Source organism: Chelonoidis abingdonii, chromosome 3 (genome assembly GCF_003597395.2).
Source record: "Chelonoidis abingdonii isolate Lonesome George chromosome 3, CheloAbing_2.0, whole genome shotgun sequence".
Taxonomy (NCBI): domain Eukaryota; kingdom Metazoa; phylum Chordata; order Testudines; family Testudinidae; genus Chelonoidis; species Chelonoidis abingdonii.
Window position 1 is genome coordinate 30,070,103 of NC_133771.1, and position 17,691 is coordinate 30,087,793.

A 17,691-nucleotide genomic window follows, 5' to 3' on the forward strand; every position below is an offset into this window, starting at 1 on the left:
GATCCAATGGCTGGAACTTGAAGCTAGACAAATCCAGACTGGAACTAAGGAATAATTTTTAACAGTGAGGGTAATTAACCATTGGAATAATTTCTCAAGGGTTATGACGAATTCTCTATCACTAAGAATTTTAAAAGATCTCGTCTAGAAATTTTGGTGGGTGGTGGGGGAGTCCTATGGCCTGTGTTACACAGGAGGTCAGATCAGATCACCACAATGGTCCCTACTGGCCTTGAAATCTATGAATCTTGAGATCCACAGGTTTCTGGGTCACAGCAGTGTTCCACTTCTGACAAAAGCCAGGCTAAAGGAGCATGTCACCTACAAACTCTTTTCCACTTTGTTTCAAGTTGTCCAGCCAACCTCAGCATGCCATAGCCACCATGAAACATGATCCTCTGGCGAACGGAGGTGATGTATAGGGACGAGACATTACTAACACAGTGTGCCCAGAGTCAAAAGTACTCCTGGGGGAATCCTGCACCACTGCACACATGCAGAATTAGTGTCCCCTTTTTGAAGGGAGAGCAAAGGGAAGTTGCAAGAGCAGTCACACACCCCTCCCCAGCGGTGCAAGTGTGTAGTTTTGGGCACCCGGAACAGCTGGCAGAAAGGTAAATCACTGGCGGGGAGCTGGGGATGCCCTGGCCGACACCAGGTCAGACCCACCTCTCCCATCTGCCCAACCCGTGTGCATCCCCCCCAAGCACACCTCTTTGTACCCATAACTCCCAACAAAGCTCTGTGCACCCAGATCCCCACACCAAGCCACTGAAAATACATCCAAATTAGGAAACACATCAAAATTTGATTTACCAGATTCTTAATGGGCCAGTTTCATGCTACCGCAGGGCTTCATGACAGCTGAGATGCACGGCTGGTGCACCACCACAGAACAGAACCAAATAATCGAATAGCAGGTTGTGACTTTCCTAGCAACCTAAACATTCTAGCTCACGAATCTAATTGGAGGATGAAAAGAAACCCTCTTATGGTCAGGTGGCCAATGTATTGTATGACCAAACCCAGAAAATGTGCTAGAAATATGACTGTTGCATAACAGTATGTGGGTAAATGACTTGGACCCCAATCCAGCAAAGCAATTTAGCATGTGCTTAACTTTTAAGCATGTGAGCAGCCCCATTGATTTGAACTGGCCTACACATGCTTAAAAGGTAAGCACATGCTTCAGTGTTTGCTGAATTAACACTCAAGTCACTGAATCATGTACTATGTAAGGACTGCAGAATTTACTAGTTCTCTTCTGTATATTTGTAATCTGCTCTTTTCTCTCCCCTTTCTGAAAAACAGAAAAATACAAAAACACTCATTGGCATTATTTGCCTCTCCACGCAGACAAGCAGTTCCAAACCTTTTCATTTGTAAATTTATCTCAGCCACCAGCACTGCTATGAAATTCTTTCCTGAATAGGCCATGACCATATGTCCACCTTTCCCTGTCCATACCAGGCTACACTTTCCATGGAAATGTACATATTCACCCCTCTGCAGAGGACTAGCACAAGGCCAATGCACCAGTTAAGTGTTTCTCAATCATATTTTGAGGGCTTAATTGGGAGTAAAATCACAGATCTTATATGGGTCCTTAACGACATGTTCTCTGATCTGTCACCCCATCCCACCCATCCTCAAATCCATTCACTGGCTTCTTCTCCTTTTCTGCCTCAGATTCAAGGTCCTCATCATCACTTTTTAAGCCCCTATTCTACACTGTCCCTACCTGCATTTTCCCCTATACTTTCTCTCAGACTCTACCCTCTGTCCAAAGCCTCCATCTTTAACGCTACCCTTCTCCCAGAAACACAGTTAGGCTCCTATTCAGCAACGCATGAGCTCACCTTTAAACACGTGAGTTGTCCCATTGACTCCAGTGGGATTACCAACATTCTCAGAGTGAAACGCTTGCTTAAGTACTTTGCTAAACTGGGTCCTCAGTCCACAAACCTTTCTAGGCTCAGTGTGCCTGTAAAAACGTTCCTTTCTCCTAAAGCTGCCCCCCTGCCTGAAACACTGAGTATTTAAAATTGACTGTTCTGTTCCCCTTCTCTGTTAACCTATCACCCATTGGGCAAGTGGTGTTAGCCAGAAATTAGAAACCTGATCTAGTCTTGTTCCTGCAGTCATTAAATATTGGTACAGTATGTCTGCCAAACTTCTATTAATAAATCATCTCTCTCTCCCTCTGCCACTGGGCTATTCTATGATAAAAGGCCAGCTCTCCCACCCCCCTTCCCTCTTCTTTGTACTTCACAGATTCTCAGGGACTGCTTTCAACACTCTGCTAGCTCCTAATCTTTTAAAATGTGTCAATCATACCCACTCTCTAAATAAGCACACAGAGGAGGAGGACTGTTGAAATCAATAGTCTTACTCACATGAGTAAGGGTTACAGGATCAAGCTCCTTTGAAATGTAATGCTGTGGGCAGAACATGTACAAACAAGCAAAAAACATCATAAGATTTGATATCAACAGGAATTGACCTATGTACACAACAACAGAAAGAAGATGACTGTGTATATTACAGGAAAAATACATCAACAGTAAATTGTTAACCAAATAATTCCTAATCTAAGTCAGCTATTATAAGAAGACTTACCAACATCTCTCAGAAATGTAGAACCCTCTGGAAATTTCTTCTAGGTTTCTTTCAGACTCTATGTGCGAGAATGTTCAGTGCTCTCCTTTTAAATCTTCCAATATTCTCAAGGAGAGACTTCAAAAACAGAGTAATCAAGTTGTCCCTTTTCACTTCTGTCATCATTTACCAAGTCTATGCAAAACAATAAATGGACACTATCCTTGATTTCAATGGGAATTAGGTGCCAAAATACCTTTGTGAATCCCACCTATGGGTCTTTGAAATTCTGACCCTTAGTCTCTCTGTACAGCAGTTCCTCATCCGTAAAACGGGATAATAGCACTTCTCTACCTCACGGGTGTGTTGTGCAGATAAGTACATACAAATTGTGAGACACTCGGATGCAACAGTCATGGGAGCCACGTAAGTAGCTAAGATAGCTAGCTAGACAGTATTTGCTTCAGGTTGGGGGGGCTGTCTGTAAGCGAGGACTGGCCTGTCTCCCAGCGTCTGTGAAAGTGAAGAGCTGTCCTTCAGAATAGGTTGCAGATCACAAATCAGACATCAAGAATTGTAACATTCAAAAATCAGTAGGAGAACACTTCACTCTCCCTGGACAGTCAATAACAGACTTAAAAGTGGCAAATCTTTAACAAAAAAAACCTTCAAAAACAGGCTCCAATGAGAAACTGCAGAACTGGAATAAATTTGCAAACTGGACTCCATCAAATTAGGCCTGAACAAAGTCTGGGAGTGGATGGGTCACTACAAAAAGTAATTTTCCCTCTGCTGATACTCACACTTTCTTGTCAACTGTTGGAAATGGGCCACCTTGATTGCATTGGCCTCATTAGCACTATAGAAGTAATTTTTCCTCCCTTGGTATTCATCCCTTCTTGTCAACTGTTGAGAATAGGCCACTTCCACCTTAATTGAATTGGCTTGTTAGCACTGACACCCCCCCCTACACACACATATACACACTTGGTAAGGCAACTCCCATTTTTTCATATGCTATCATATATATCAGGGGTAGGCAAGCTATGGCATCCGTGCCAAAGGCCACACATGAGCTGATTTTCAGAGGCACTCACACTGCCCGGGTCCTGGCCACCGGTCCAGGGGGCTCTGCATTTTAATATAATTTTAAATGAAGCTTCTTAAACATTTTAAAAACCTTATTTACTTTACATACAACAATAGTTTAGTTAAATATTATAGACTTATAGAAAGAGACCTTCTAAAAATGTATGACTGGCATGCGAAACCTTAAATTAGAGTGAATAAATGAAGACTCGGCACGCCACTGCTGAAAGGTTGCTTGCCCCGATATACATTCTGCTTACTGTATTTTTCACTCCATGCATCTGATGAAGCGGGTTTTAGCCCACAAAAGCTTATGTCCAAATAAATGTGTTAGTCTCTAAGGTGCCACGAGGACTCGTTGTTTTTGCTGATATAGACTAACATGGCTACCACTCTGAAACCTGTCAGGGAAAGTTTAGTTGCCCAACTTGCTTAGATGATTTGAAAATCCCACCAGGCGCCCAGCTACATATTTAATTGTCTAAGGACCTTTAAAAAATCTGGCTCGGAGTGACTATAGATTCCTGCAGAGAAGTTTCCCAAATAATAAGACAATAGTAGTAATAAATAATAAGGTATTGATAAAATTAAATATACAGGAGAAGGCTGGAAAAGTGGTAACACTTTCATTTTATAATTTCATTACTATTTTGACAAAAAAAATCACAATTGGAGCTTGAATTTGTGTGTACAAATTCACCTTTAGAAGCCTGCATCTGCTTCTTGATAGCATAATTTCTCAGAAATTATTACTTAACAGGGTATTTCACAACCTGTAGTAGCTTGCTACTTACATAGCTTCATCAGTGCAAGGTTTTACTACAGAGTTAGCAAACTAGGCCTCAGTCCTGCAAAGAGAACAGTGTAGACTAGTGGGAACCTGGCATCTGTGCAGCATCTCGCTGATTTCAGTGTGGCTCTGTGTCAGGTCAAGGGTCTGCCCCCAAAATTCACTTAACAGGGTCAGAGCTCAAGTGGGGAGCTCTGTTATATAGAGACACTGATATTGTAAGATTGTTTTGTACCCTCAGTGTTTTTACTATGAATGAAACACTCATATCCCAAAACGTAACTGAGATTTTGCTCTGCCTATCTTCCAACTTAGTGGTTTTCAACCTGTAGTCCACAGACCCCTGGGGAGTCTGCAGACTTTGTCTAAGATTTCCAAAGGAGCCTGCACCTCCATTCAAATTTTGTAGGAGTCCGCAAATGATAAACGGTTGAAAACCACTGTACTAACGAAAAAGAAGAGAAATTGACATCAGCCAGAAATAATACATGTAGCCACTGGAGGTCACTTTTGTTTCAGCTATCCCAGCTTTAGAGCACTTAGTTTATCAAAAGAGTATTAAAAAGTCAGAAGGGTGCATATGGAATTTTATCTGACAACGTTCATTTAATTCCAGGCCATTTTGTGACCCACAAATTTGCTTTCTTGTGAATCATTTTTATAAAAAGGTTATTTTCATCAAAATCACTCCAGATTTCAGAGGTTTGCAACATATATTTATTTTTGCCCAAAAGCCATTTTGAAATTTTAAAAATGAATAAATCATATTTTAAATTCAAACATAGGAACAGTTTAGATCAATGGCTTTCAACTTTTTTCATTTGCAGACACACACCCCCCTCAAAATGTCAAATAGAGTTGTGGACTTCTTTGAAGTCTGAAGACCCCTAGAGAGGTCCATGGATCACAGTTTGAAAGCCACTGTTCTATGGTAACAAAAACCTTTTGCAGATCCCTGACACATAGTCTGCGGACCCCAAGAGGTCTGCAGACCACAGATTGAAAACCACTGGTTTAGAGTGAAAATGAATCTATGTGCTTTTCATGAAAAATCATTAACAAAATATTAGTATCTCATGCTTGGTTTGCGCATCAAACACTGTGCGCACATCTACCATTCAACTCAAAGGCTACACGTGCCAGACTGGTGCTGCCAATGAAGAAGAGAGGAGAAAAAGTAAAACAGTGTGGAAGTAGAGAAAGAACTGACAGGGATTTGTAGGGGAACTTAATGAATGACAGTCTCTGTTAGCCGGAGTCAGGCTAGCTGTAACCCTAATAATGTGAGATTTGTAGAAGCGAGGATTGTGTGAGGCAAGTGGAAAAGAACTGTGTGAAAAGTTATTTTTCGACCTTGTGTAGATAATACAATATATAGACTGGCTTCTCTTAAGTGAGAAAAACAAGATATCAGGATGACCTATGTATAAACAAAATGCAGCTGTTGTTTATTATTGTCTGTAACAAAAGTATAAATGCTGCTGTAATTGTTTACCTGTTGAGAGGCCTGTCTAGGAAGGGGAGACCCGATGTCCTAGTGCACTCTCTCCCTGTTGTAGCTGCTAAACAGAATAAAGTATCTGAGTCTGCTGCACCCAAACAAAAAGCAAGAACTGAGATTTTCTCCGACAATCTGGGGGCTCGTCCGGGGTGGCAACGCCTACTGAGACACAGGCAGCTGCTACGGATCATTCCCCTTCGAACCCCATAGCGCCACAAGAGAGGCATGAGACCTTTCAAAATCTCCTTTGGGGTGTCAGAGGAGGACTGTCTGTGGGGCCTTCTGTCCCTGTTGGGCTTACGCCATCTGAACTTATTGAATGTGCAGCAAGATCAGATGTAGAGTGGTATTGGGGAACAGTTTTGCCACCCTCAACAAGGTTAGGTTGAAGCAGTACTGGGGAACTGCTTGGTTGGCCAACAAGGTTAATGCATAAGGAAATGCATTAGGTATGCACCGGTGCTGAGGGGTTTTTACTGCCTCAAGAGGGGTTGTTATACCTCCTCATGATATTGGATCCGGACGTAAGGTACAGCTGCATCGTGGTATATGGAAATAAAGGCCTTGGTGTGTGTGTGTATGTACACCAGTGTGAGTGACTGTTACTGGAAGACGCCCAGAGTACTCTGCAAAGCGAACGCTCGTGACCAGGACTACTCTAATGCAAGCCCGGTAACTAGAGGATCTTTAGAAGATCCAACCCACGGTGGGCTGACTCGGCCTGGCTTCATCCGGTGAGGAAGCTACCTGCATCTAGGAGCATGTGAACCCATCTTCCCTCCCCCTTTCCTTTCCATGTGGGCTACTGACAGTCTGATCATTTCACTGGATGCAATCAGAGAAAGTGGCGCCATCTCTCTGAGACTAGCTGACGCTCTTTATTGAAGGGAGATGCAGGAGGGTCGTGGCCATCCTCGTTAGCCTCTCCTGTGTGAGTACCCTGTAAGGAGAGATCCTTAGTTTATGTGCCGCTAGCGCAGACAGGGCATCCTCCCTGTGTGTGTGTATGGAAAATGGGTGGGGGACAGTCTAAACATTCCACCTCACCCCCTAAGGGTACCCTAGAATATTTTATGTGCGTACATTATGGTCCTAAAACTTGCAGGTATTTAGAGAATTGGAATCTTTACACGTGTGAAAATCCATCTAAACAATGCCCACTAGAAGGTACTTTCAACCTAGATAAGATCATACATCTCAGAGGAGCTTTTAATCACCAAAAAGCCTCCAACATAGTGTGAGCAATTTGTCTATTGAGGAAAGGAACGGGTTAATTTGAAATTCAGCTTGGCCCAGAGATAGAGAAAGTCGCTCTGTGTTCAAGGTCAAGAATCAACGCAGACCATGCTAAGTACAAAGAAAAACTACTTTTGGCTCCAGCTGGCTGTCAAAAAATATAGACAGAGGCAAACCAAAGGCAATATAAGTTACAGAACTGAGATTACATTTGCAAAGCTTAACTGTCCAGTGAGATCCAACAATGTGCCTTTGCAACCCCGGAGCCGGTGTGGCTTGGTGACACTGAAGAAGCCAGAGGCAGCTGACCTGGACTGGAATCTCTGAAAGAGATGCCACAGGAGATTACAGGGTGTAGAAGAACAGCCTTCCCAAGAGCGGAAGCATGTTGGAAATTCTGGACAAGCTGTGTACAGGATAATCTCTCGTCCACCTCTCTCCCTTCTCTGAACGTTATACACAGACGTGGCCAGTCTGGACATGTGTGCGTATGAAAGTGGCTTGGGGCATTAATGTTTTTCCTGAGTGATGTGGGAGCGTTCCCAACTCTCCCCGTTGTTGTTCTATTATTTTATTAATGAAGCTTTAAAATTCAGTTATATGGTGTGTTTTCTTTATCTTCCCCCAACGATCCTGTAGTGTCAGCCTGATCACCTGACACGAGGGATAGATTGGTAACAGAAATTTGTCACAGCTTGGTGAGCAATTGAAAAGGGGGGAGCCCTGCAGAATTTACACCATCTATTTGTTTTACCCTTGTTATTTTATGTTTGCGTTGCTTGGTACTGTTGGTGTGATATGTTGAGGACTGCATGATTAAAGGTGAGCCCTAATAAGACAAGGAAATAATAAGGTTCTGGTTATATTCTGGTTACCTGGTTACTGTATTTCTGTCTTATACCTTTGGGTGTTAGGTGTGTGAGCGGAACTGAGCTTCTTGTTCCCTTAATTCCTCAGGGTGGAAGCCATAGCATGCGAGGAAGTCCTGAGGTCGTATTAAGATCGTTCTGTTCAGTCCCCTGTAGCAGTCAGCGTAAGCAGAGATTGCTGGTTTGGATTTTTTGGATTAGACCATTATTCCCTCCTTCCTTCTGTTTAATTCTCTATTTGAGTGCCAGAAAAGGGGATGGATGGGTCTCAGCGGAAACCCTCTAAGGATAGCCCTTTGGATTACATGTTAAATAAATGGCCTTTACCCGGTGTTCAGAAAGGAATGCTAAAGAGGAAAGTTCTTGGTGTCTTTGAAATGTTTGTAAATAAATTCAGGCAAAGAAATTATCTGATTGCAATTATCTGGTTATGAACAATTTAGTCAAATTAGCTAAAGAAATGTATACAGTGCTATGTAATTAAAACTCTATTAGGCTCTAAGGGGCCACTATAAGTAGTGATGTTTTCTTTCAGTGTTTGAAAGCAGGAGTTAGAAGTAAAAAGCCATCAAAATTCTGGTAAAGTTAATTATGTCCCTTTTAAGGTAAGAATCTTTAAGCTGTGAGTAGCTTTGGATCCAGAAGCAAGCCAGAAAGCATCTGTATTAATGCAAATTATTTAACTGATAAAGTAGAAGCCACTTGAAAGCTGGGCTGCCTATGAAACAAATACAAGTAAATATGGGGTAATTCCTCTGTTTTGCCTGAAATCAACAAGGGTATTTGTATATTTTAAGCGATGATTGACTGCGCAGAAGGGTAGACCTCTGTTTCTTTGGTCTTTCAGATAATCAGAGAAAACTGATGCCAGCTGAACAGCATTCAACATACCATGCATTTACTGGCGCAATAGGAATTATGTTTTGTGTTCTATGTTCTGTCTTGTGGTGTTTGTCTCGTGGCCAGAATTGTTGTGTTTAATAGTTTCATGGAATAGTCTAGTTTAAAATCAAACAGAAGGGTTACATTAAAATGCAGATATTTGTTTTATTCAACTTGGAATACAAAGTGTTTGGATAAATCAGGAAAATGAGATATATTAAAGTATAATACATTTCCTTAAGTAAGAAAAGAAACTTCATTGGCCAAATCTTTTAATTGAAAATTGTTATTAAAATTTGCATACCAACAGTCTTTGGAAGCAAGGACATGAAAAGTTAACCCACTCCCCATATTGTACCTGGGATCCTTCTGGCTACCTCAGATTTCTAGCCGGAGGGCTGGGGATGATGGGAAGCTATGGGACACCAGAGGCTGTATTGAGTGAACTCCTCAAAGTGGGTATGCTTGTCTTGGCTTGTTGCTCCAAAGCTCTGTAATAATTTATTTTAGTGGAAGGGTATATGTGGCATACATTGAATAATAAGACTAATGTACTGAATAATGGCAATGTTTATGTGTTCATTTCTGGGGAAAAGGTGTATGAGTGAAGAGTGGAAGTTTCCTTTGTAGGTTAAAAGAAGCCAAGAAGGGAAGAAGGAAATTCGGGGCTCGTCCGGGTGGCAACGCCTACTAGACACAGGCACTGCTACGGATCATTCCCTTGAACCCCAATGGCGCCAACAAAGAGGCATGAGCTTTCAAAATCTCCTTTGGGGTGTCAGAGGAGTGACCTGTCTGTGGGCTCTTCCTGTTGGGCTTACGCCATCTGAACTTATTGAATGTGACAGCAAGATCAATTAAGAGTGGTATTGGAACATTTTTGCACCTCAACAAGTAGTTGAAGCATCCTGGAAACTGCTTTGGTTGGCCACAAGGTTATGCATAAGAAAAGCATTAGGTATGCGCGGTGCGCAGGGTTTACTGCCCTCAAAGGGTTTGTTTAATAGCTCCTCATGAATGGATCCGACGTAAGTACAGCTGCATTCGGTATATGGAAATAAAGGCTCTTGGTGGTGTGTTGTATTAACAGCCAGTGTGACGTGATGTTTACTGGAGACGCCCAGAGTATCTGCAAAGCGAAAGCTACGTAGACACAAGACTACTCTAATTCAAGCCCGTAACTAGAGGATCTTTAGAAACTGCCAAACCCACGGTGGCTTACCTCGGCCTGGCTTCATCCGAGTTGGGAACTTACTCATCTAGGAGCATGGCTGGAACGCCATTTCCTCCCCTTTCCTTTCCATGTGGACGACTGTTACAGTCTGATCATTTCACTGGTGCAATCAGAGAGAAAGTGGCGCCATCTCTCTGAGACTAGCTGACTCTTTACTTGAAGGAGATGAGAGGGTCGATGGCCATCCTCGTTCCTCTCCTGATGTGAATGTACCTGTAAGGAAATCCTAGTTTATGTCCGCTAGCCAGACAGGGCACCTCCCTGTGTGTGTGTATGGAATGGGTGGGGACAGTCTATACATCCACCTCACCCCTAAGGTTACCCAGAATATTTTATGTGCGATGATTACTGGTCCCTACAACTTTGCAGTATTAGAGAATTGAAAATCTTTACACGCTGTGAAAAATGCCATCTAAACATTGCCCACTAGAAGGTTTCCAAATAAATGTGTTAGTCTCTAAGGTGCCACGAGGACTCGTTGTTTTTGCTGATATAGACTAACATGGCTACCACTCTGAAACCTGTCAGGGAAAGTTTAGTTGCCCAACTTGCTTAGATGATTTGAAAATCCCACCAGGCGCCCAGCTACATATTTAATTGTCTAAGGACCTTTAAAAAATCTGGCTCGGAGTGACTATAGATTCCTGCAGAGAAGTTTCCCAAATAATAAGACAATAGTAGTAATAAATAATAAGGTATTGATAAAATTAAATATACAGGAGAAGGCTGGAAAAGTGGTAACACTTTCATTTTATAATTTCATTACTATTTTGACAAAAAAAATCACAATTGGAGCTTGAATTTGTGTGTACAAATTCACCTTTAGAAGCCTGCATCTGCTTCTTGATAGCATAATTTCTCAGAAATTATTACTTAACAGGGTATTTCACAACCTGTAGTAGCTTGCTACTTACATAGCTTCATCAGTGCAAGGTTTTACTACAGAGTTAGCAAACTAGGCCTCAGTCCTGCAAAGAGAACAGTGTAGACTAGTGGGAACCTGGCATCTGTGCAGCATCTCGCTGATTTCAGTGTGGCTCTGTGTCAGGTCAAGGGTCTGCCCCCAAAATTCACTTAACAGGGTCAGAGCTCAAGTGGGGAGCTCTGTTATATAGAGACACTGATATTGTAAGATTGTTTTGTACCCTCAGTGTTTTTACTATGAATGAAACACTCATATCCCAAAACGTAACTGAGATTTTGCTCTGCCTATCTTCCAACTTAGTGGTTTTCAACCTGTAGTCCACAGACCCCTGGGGAGTCTGCAGACTTTGTCTAAGATTTCCAAAGGAGCCTGCACCTCCATTCAAATTTTGTAGGAGTCCGCAAATGATAAACGGTTGAAAACCACTGTACTAACGAAAAAGAAGAGAAATTGACATCAGCCAGAAATAATACATGTAGCCACTGGAGGTCACTTTTGTTTCAGCTATCCCAGCTTTAGAGCACTTAGTTTATCAAAAGAGTATTAAAAAGTCAGAAGGGTGCATATGGAATTTTATCTGACAACGTTCATTTAATTCCAGGCCATTTTGTGACCCACAAATTTGCTTTCTTGTGAATCATTTTTATAAAAAGGTTATTTTCATCAAAATCACTCCAGATTTCAGAGGTTTGCAACATATATTTATTTTTGCCCAAAAGCCATTTTGAAATTTTAAAAATGAATAAATCATATTTTAAATTCAAACATAGGAACAGTTTAGATCAATGGCTTTCAACTTTTTTCATTTGCAGACACACACCCCCCTCAAAATGTCAAATAGAGTTGTGGACTTCTTTGAAGTCTGAAGACCCCTAGAGAGGTCCATGGATCACAGTTTGAAAGCCACTGTTCTATGGTAACAAAAACCTTTTGCAGATCCCTGACACATAGTCTGCGGACCCCAAGAGGTCTGCAGACCACAGATTGAAAACCACTGGTTTAGAGTGAAAATGAATCTATGTGCTTTTCATGAAAAATCATTAACAAAATATTAGTATCTCATGCTTGGTTTGCGCATCAAACACTGTGCGCACATCTACCATTCAACTCAAAGGCTACACGTGCCAGACTGGTGCTGCCAATGAAGAAGAGAGGAGAAAAAGTAAAACAGTGTGGAAGTAGAGAAAGAACTGACAGGGATTTGTAGGGGAACTTAATGAATGACAGTCTCTGTTAGCCGGAGTCAGGCTAGCTGTAACCCTAATAATGTGAGATTTGTAGAAGCGAGGATTGTGTGAGGCAAGTGGAAAAGAACTGTGTGAAAAGTTATTTTTCGACCTTGTGTAGATAATACAATATGTAGACTGGCTTCTCTTAAGTGAGAAAAACAAGATATCAGGATGACCTATGTATAAACAAAATGCAGCTGTTGCTTATTATTGTCTGTAACAAAAGTATAAATGCTGCTGTAATTGTTTACCTGTTGCGAGACCTGTCTAGGAAGGGGAGACCCTATGTCCTAGTGCACTCTCTCCCTGTTGTAGCTGCTAAACACAATAAAGTATCTGACTCTGCTGCACCCAAACAAAAAGCGAGAACTGAGTTTTTCTCCGACAACAGTAACACAGTGTATATCAAAAAAAAGGGTCAGATCCTGCAAAATCATACCCCTACCAGTAGTCATTCACATGATGAGTCTAATTGACTTCAAGGAGATTACTCACATGAGTAATGTTCTGCTGGACCAGTCTCTACCATTTGGTTTGTTCTCTCTCCTTTGATTTTTGTTTATTCAGGACCTCAAGAATAAACAATATCTCCACTGCAATGCAGGGAGGGGAAGATGGTTGCAGCACAGATAGACCTGAGCTGGCTAATGATGAAGTCAGCAGCACGAATTAAAGCCAACTCATATGCATCTACACATGCTTCAATGACACCCCTCCGATTGCAGTGTACACAGCCTATGAGGGTTCCTAGCTTCTTTTGATTAGACCCGCACACATACTGCTAAGTCCCACTGCATTCACAATATGTGCAGGGCAGCAAACATTCAGTTCCTACATCAATAACTCACTGCTGTGATTCCACAAACTCAGCACTGCGCTTTAGCCAAATAAAAAAAGAAAGAAAATTGCATTATATTAATGTGAATGAGAGATTGCCGCTGAATACCTTTACAGGCATTCTTCAAAGTCAGGTGTGGAAGTCAAAGTAGAAGACCCAATCATGCAAAACTCCATATGCTGAACTAGAATCGGGAACGGTTGAAGTGCATGAAGCACTGGGCTCAAACCATTCAAATAAAGGTTAATTTTAACTATACCATCTTGTATGAAATGTTGATACCAACCAAAACCTGTAATAGTAAGATAACAGAGACATTTTTCCAGTAATCCTACAGAGTTAAGGGGTTGGCGATTATTTTATTTAGCAACTTGTTCCTGTTTCTTTACACACACAAAACTCCTATTGATTTCAACGGGACATACTGGGAATCTGAGATCAGCCCAAGAGTTTGTTAGTGGGGAATGGGAAACAAAGAGAAAACAAAACACCTGGCAGGAATGGTTTAGATAATACTTAGTCCTGCCCAGTGCAGGGACTAGACATGATGACTACAGTAACTCCTCACTTAAAGTTGTCCTGGTTAACGTTGTTTCGTTGTTACATTGCGGATCAATTAGGGAACATGCTCGTTTAAAGTTGTGCAATATTCCCTTCTAATGTCGTTTGGCAGACACCTGCTTTGTCCACTGCTTACAGGAAGAGCAGCTCCTTGTAGCTCGCTGGTGGGGCTTGGAACCAGGGTGGACCAGCAGCCTCTCCCTCATCAGCTACCCGCCCCCCTAAGTTCCCTGTGCAGCAGCTGCCCAGCAAGCTAGCAATTGCAGCTGTCCCTCCCCCCATTGCCATGTGCTGCTCCTGCCCTCTGCCTTGAAGCTGCTTCCCAAGCCTCCTGCTTGCTATGCAGGGAGGGGGAGAAAAAGCGGGGGCTAATGTCAGAGTGTCCCCCTCCCCCCTGCTCCTACACCTCGCTTACCCCTTCTCCATATAGATCAGGGTGGGGACACAGAGGGAGAGACACAGAGAGAGCCTGGGGCAGCACCTGCTGGTCTCAACTTCCTGATCCACTTAAAAAGACAATGCATTTAACAGTGGGTCAGCTTACTTAAAGGGGCAGTGTGCATTTCTCTCTTTCTCCCACACACAAGGTGTGCGTCTGTCTCTGTCTACTATGCTATCTCCCCTCCCTCCTGTTTGTGCTGCCTTATGTGAGAGGCTACATTAACAACATGTTAATCCTTGAGGGCTCAGCCAAGTACTCATTCATCATTTAGCACAAGGATTCTCAAACTGGGGGTCGGGACCCCTCAGGGGGTCATGAGGTTATTACATGGGAGGGGTCACGAGATGTGAGCCTCCACCCCAAACCCTGCTTTGCCTCCAGCATTTATAATGGTGTTAAATATATAAAAAACTGTTTTTAATTTATAGGGGGATCTCACTCAGAGGCTTGCTATGTGAAAGGGGTCACAAGTAGATAAGTTTGAGAATCACTGATTTAGCAGCAAAGAATTCCCTGGGAAATATCCCACCCTCTTTCACCCTCTAACTTCACCACCTCAACCAAGCTTCGCAATCATCGTAGCTGTGAACAGTATTAAATTGTTTGTTTAAACCATCTACTCTGTGTGTGTGTATATATATATATATATATATATATATATATATATATATATATAGGTTTTTGTCTGGTGAAAAACATTTCCCTGGAACCTAATCCCCCCATTTACATTAATTCTTATGAGGAAATTGGATTCGCTTAACATCATTTCGCTTAAAGTCGCATTTTTCAGGAACATAACTACAACGTTAAGCGAGGAGTTACTGTATCAAGGTCCTTTCCAGCCCCACATTTTGGATTCTCTGATTTTAAAATAGAAGGGAGGGAAATCATCTGGAATCTCTGTTCTGGTTTTTATTTTACTTTTTTAATATTTTACAGTCCTTTAAATGTCCAGGGAATAAAGAGATTTATTTACAGCAGTTTCCCCTTCCCATCTAAGGGCTAGTGCTCAACAGGATTGGGATTAATTAGATTGATTCTTTTATGGTGTTTTACAAAATAAGCCACTAATTACATGAAGTAATATTAAATAATAAGCAGTGCTACAAGTCACTGTTGCTGTTCCATCACACTGATGAGAAGTTCATAGTGTGTGTCCAGGAAATAACATTAGCGGGGAAATAAAGTTAAAATCTAGATGTAACCTTTCTGCCAGGTGGAGCCAGCAGCAACAGGGGCCAGGTTCAATACCTTTCCATTGATACTGCACAGAAGTGACTCAAGCCCCCACCCAGTAACCTAGTAAAATTACACACCATCCCTGGGCACCTCTGAGAGGCAATACTTCCTACTTGCAAGCACAAAGTCTGAGTGTAGAAAAGAAACTTTTAATAAAAGGAGGGAAGTAACTCAGCATTAATTTAGGAAAACACTGCAAACAGGGTTCATAAACATAAACCATGAGTAAAAGACTCACCTCCAAGTAAGTTGGGCAGTGTCCTTTTCCTAAGTTCAGCAACCCAAAAGTCCCTGTAAGGTGCCCATCCCTTTTCTGCACCCCGCTCACAGTTGCTATCCTTGGTCAGTGCAGACCCAGAGTTCAGAGGTGCATCTGCAGAGTTCACCTCCCACGCTGGGTGGAGGTAAGGAGGAACCTTACTTGCTCCACTGCTTGGGCACTCGCCTGCTGGCCACTCTCTGCACCTCTCCACCAGCCTTCCTGCTGGCCACTCACGGAACCTCTTCAGTCACTCAGTTGCCAGCTGACTGTCAGTCACTTTTTGCTGCCACCTGCCTCTCTGCTGTGACTTCTGCACATCAGTCTCAGTGATTTCCAGGCTGGGTAGAAACACTGCCCATCTCAACTGATTTCAGCTCTGACTGATCATTTAAAATAACAAAAGAGGCTCCTAATGAAGCCTGTTTAGCTCTTTCTTTGAACATTGGGGAGGAACAGATTAAACCAGACCAGGAGAACCCTTAGGGAGGGTTTGCAAACCTCCTGGCTGACACCTGTCACCACCCGTCTTACCTTCACAAGGCTCTGGCATTCCAGCCCCTGGCTTAACAAGAGCTTTTCAGCTGAAAGTGACCCCCCTCATTTGGTGACCCTCCCCCCCCTTATCTGCTGCCCTGTATTCCTACAATAATTACAATATTTTGGTAACAGCATTTCACTACCCCTGCGTTCAGTACTAAAGTGATTTGTAACCCAACACCAGCAAAAGTTGGTTACTTTGAGCAAAAAAAAAAAAAACCCCAAACGCTCTATTTGCTGGATATCTAAGCAGAGCAGGAGCAAACTGTATTTACACACTCAAAGTCTCTCCCTCTCTCAGCTAGCTGTCAGGGAAGAATTCATTCTCTGCTTACAGAGATAAAAAGTAAAGTTTCACTGATATGTTTGAGAAAAGTGCCAAGGGAAAATTGACAAGGGTAGCCAATATGCCTCTCAGAAGGAGCGTGTCCAATCTCTGCAACTTCCTTTGTCTTTTCTTCATTTTCTAGGTGTCTTGCATGTAGACTGTAAGCTCTTTGAGGCAGAGAACAGACCTATTAGTATCTCTGTAAAATCCAAATCCAGCAGAAACCATTGCATTGACTACAATGTGGAACAGACCTTAAAGCAGCATGCAAAATTTTGGTGCTCTATAAATACTGATTAAAATCTCAGCCTGCCAGGCCTTCCTGAAAACAGGTGTCTATATAAACATCTAAATAAGTGCATCTATAAAATACTTCCTTGCCTTCTTCACAGAGTCCTGAGAACGTGTTTGTAAAATGCATGTGTGGTATACTCAGTTATTGCTAGTGATCAAATCTACCTCCAGTGCCCAGCCACAGTGACTATAACTTCCTGCTACTCAGTGACCATGAAAGAGTTCTCCTTTAGCACCACGGGTAAAAGCCTGTGGTTTTGGTACTGAACATTCTTGTACCACTGCCGGCCAAGGTGACTGTGTAGATAAAGCTGCAGTTCATTATGCAGTGACAATTCAAAGCACTGTAACTGCTAAGCGGTATTATTGCAGGGCACACAGACACCAGAGTGGGTTCTTTAGTAAAGTATTATGAAAGTATTAGAGACTGACACAACTCTGACATCCCTCCTGCCCCAACACCTTAGTAGCCAAAAAAAAGAAAAAATTAATAAAATGTAAAAACAAAACCAACCCACTCTCCCACCCCCAAACAGAGCTTTTACCCATCAAAGGGAGAAGAGCCAGAGACTCTAAGATGTCCACTAGGGACTGTGCTGTTGATTTGATGTGCAGTGTGCTCAGAAACTACACAGTGATGGGCGACAGGATAAAAACCTGAGGCCAGATCTACGCTACAGAGTTATATCGGTAGAATTACGTCACTCATGGGTGTGAAAAATCCACCTCCCTGAGAAACACAGGGAGACCGATCGAACCCCCGCTGTAGACTGCGCTAGGTCAGCGAGAGAGCTTCTTCCATCAACACAGCTACCACCTCTCACGCAGGTGATTAAC